This window comes from Uranotaenia lowii, chromosome 1 (genome assembly GCF_029784155.1).
Source record: "Uranotaenia lowii strain MFRU-FL chromosome 1, ASM2978415v1, whole genome shotgun sequence".
In the NCBI taxonomy this organism is placed as follows: domain Eukaryota; kingdom Metazoa; phylum Arthropoda; class Insecta; order Diptera; family Culicidae; genus Uranotaenia; species Uranotaenia lowii.
In genome coordinates this window covers 89,386,546-89,390,380 of record NC_073691.1, presented here as the reverse complement: position 1 = coordinate 89,390,380, position 3,835 = coordinate 89,386,546, and positions in this window count along the sequence as shown.

The window sequence follows — 3,835 nt, the reverse complement described above, 5'->3', positions numbered from 1 at the left end:
CAGGTTTTACCGCAACGGTAAAACCGTCCATTTTCCAATACCGGAAATACCGGCTTTTGGGATGGTAAAAAAACGATATTTCCGGTAAATTTTTTCGGCACTGTAATAAAATTGACACAGCTAAACGACTTTTTCTTACCAAATATATATGAGTACAAATACTCATATTTTGTTCAATCAGTTCAAACTCTAAGCTCTATAAATTTTACTACAAGGTTTAAGTAAAATTTGATTAGTGCTAAAACTTGCCGATGTAACTTTTTGAATTAAAGCTAGAGTATCGTTTAAAAGAGCATTGACAAGCTACCATCTCTCTCAGATGATATTTTTCCATGAAACATTACACAACTATCGAGCTAATGCTCCACAGCATTCAAAGAATGTACAAGTGTGCAATGACTGAAAAAAAGATTCAGCTACAAGAAATTTAAGATTGCTTCACAATAATCACTGTATTTTTCATTGAAAAACTGAAATTCGGTCAAAAGATGCAAAAATGTTTTATCTATAAACAGGTCAAGTTTTTCAAAATCGTTCTAAGCGGTGCCGGGCTTTCAATATTTAAAACCAAAAATGTTGAAAACTGATTAGAAACTTCCTGTTTTGTTTTAAAACATAAAATGTTTCAACAGAGTCAGCAATAAAACACATGTAAGAATATTTGTATGAAATTTCTCTATGAATATTTTCAAGGTAATCGATGAAACTCTGTTGTTTTTATTTTTAACGCGGTTGAAGCATTTTCTTTCTCCAGAAAAAGTAGTAACAAAGTTTTTATAAATTTGCAACATTATTACAGCAACAAAGAGCGTATGGATCAGATCCAAACAACTATAGGTATTTATTGCTAAGTTCTGACTGATTATTTAAAAGATTTTTATTTCTATTTGTTCGTTTTAATTTTTGAAAGGCAAACTTAATGCGATCACGACCTAGGTTGCGGGTAACGAACCTATAGTAAACAAAGAGACGAAATGTCACGATTGGAATTTTCGATTTTCTGCCTGTGTCATTCCAATCGAGCAAAACCAAGCAGTCTTAAAGGCAGTCCAACAGCAGGGTTGCAAGCTTATTGTTTTGAAAGGGATCAGACTGCGCCTCTTGTATGTAGTCTCTTTAGTTGCGGGGAAAGCATCTGTATTTAAGACAACAATAATCTGTAATTTTGTGAGTCAACCAAAAAATTTGTGACAGTGTTTTGAGTTTTGTTTAGTAATTATTTAAGTCCTTTTTTCAACTAAAAATCTTTTTGTATATTAAATTTTTTATCATTTTCATGAAAGACTATAAAAACTTTTACTAAATCTTATTAAATTATATGAAATTTATATAACTTCTCTTCTGCAACCTCAATCCGAAATTACAATAATAAAATGACGATGATAAATATCATGATTATCATGAGAGTGATGATAGATTTATGACAAAGGGATAATTTAAAGGCAAAATACCATCTATTTCAATTCAAAACGTTGCTAAATCAATTGCGTTATAAATTCTATGAGCATTTTATGCCATTTCTACTGCATATAGACGAAACCTTTTCATGAATTCGATAGGGGAGAGTGGGGATACTTGATCCCCTTTTCTTATTCTCACCATATCTTTTTGGAAAAATTTAGCAACTCGCCGTCTTTGACATTTTCTGACAGCTAGTAACTTCAAGTTTCTATGCTCCAAAAATTAGAGCGATACTTGAACCCGTTAATAAACTAGAAGCATTTTCGTGGGAGTAAAAAAATTGCGATTTTTCTGAAGTTAGGGGAGACTTGATCCCCTATTGAAGGAGACTTGATATTTTATTCAGGAAGCATTAATCCTTGTATAAAAATCAAACAAAACTCCAAGATAGAATGTTAATTGACTATTTTGGTCATGTTTGTTCTCATTTCACAATTTATAGCAGAGATAAGAAGAAAATTCTATAACTTTGTTTCAACGCTAAAATATTGCATACCTAAAGGCGCTATTTTTTATAATTAAGAGAAAATTAATTATTTTTGCTCTTTTCTTCAGACAATTGTTTGATAAATATTAGTTTTTGGATAAATATTAGTAATTTCGTAATCAGCAATCATAACGATCAATTCAGAAGAAGAATATGCCGTTTGGAAGGGGGATCAATTGTACCCAACTCTAGGGGATCAGTTGTACCCATAATCAACATTTTAGAAAAAAATTTCTGAAAAAAGTTGAGAGTTTTCCATTACTTTGAAAATATGGCATTATGAAGTTCATTTTTCGCTCGAACGATTGATAAATTGGAACAAATATTTTTTTCAGTATTTTCCCATGTAAGGAACATTTTAAAGTGATGAAATAAGATCTTCAAGTTACATTTTGTGAAATTTTTCAAACAAAGTTCAATTACTCAAACATTTATTTTTTTTTAATTTTAAACAACAAGCATTGTTATTTTGCTCATTTAGGCACATTTTTCTAGAACATTTGATCTTTGTAGGTCATTCCAGTTTCGAGATATAGCTAAGGAATCAAGTATCCCCAGGGATCAAGTATCCTCATTCTCCCCTATACTTTGAAAAATACCTGTTTTATCGTTTTTATAAATTACAAAAACCATATACCGGATTTGAAAAAAACCGGTAAATCCGATCAAAAAATCTGAAAAAAAATAATTTTATTATCTCAAAAGATCTGTGATGCTTATGTTCAGAAGGAACCAATGTGTTTAAATTATTGATTTTGAGTTAAAATATCGAAGCAATAAAAAAGAAACTAACTCAACAATCTCGCAAGTCTTTTTTCAATCAAGCTGTGCAACACCAGTAAAACGGACGTGTGATATGTGTGAAATTGGCTGTGAAAAAATCGTAACCTAAATGTTCCAGTGCATCACCGGAAAAACGGAAAACACTCACAACATTGCTAGGTGTCGTAAAAAAAGAAACAAAATCACCGTCCTCGCATGGAGCTGAAATTTCAAGATTCAACCATATTCTTCTTCCTTCCGATCAAATCCGATGAATGTCTTGGCACCTTCTGCGTCCCCATCCCATTCATCGAAACCCGGCCAAAGGACCGTCATTGACTAACTGGCTTAACAGACTGACTGACTGACTGACTGAATCAAAGGAGTCGTAAACCGATGATGATGATAGGATCACGCGCTGGCTGGCCGATTGGCGGTTGGGGAAAACGTCTTCAATATCGACTATACAGACACCCCAAGAATGGGGCGCTGGGTAGCGAAATGCCAATCGAAGTCAGACACAAAAATGTGATTCCATTCCATTCCTGTTCATCCCGGTTTCAGACGGGCGACGAAGGACGAAGACAGAATTGTCATGCCCGGGAAGGGTGCGGACAGAAGAAGACAAAAAAAACAATCCTGAAGGTTTTCACCCATCGTCGGGCACCAAGACTTGATACCTTCTAGCTCCTTTTTGGTGGTGTAAATTGAGCGGAAAAGGAGCAGCACGTATTGAAATGTGGGAATAAATGTTGATCCATCGAGACCGAGTTGAAATTGGGATCTAGAATCTACGATAAAATGACGTAAGTTCCATGATTTGAGTTTTCGTACATATTCATCGCTTAAAGATTCTTGCTCCGGACTATTTTAACATGAATTGTTAAAGTACTGTACTATAATTCCGTTCTGCGACCATTATGACCATTATTCGAAGTAATTGATGACTGAACGACTGATTTATGTTAGTGTCAAAAGATCCTTAACTTTTCATTTCTTTGTTATTTACTCAAAACCTGTTTGCGTTGAAATATTCCTATTAAGGATACCAAAATACACTTTTTGGTATTCTTATAGGTAAAACGCCTTCAAGAAGGCAACGAAATTCCTTTTCTTGGCTAATAT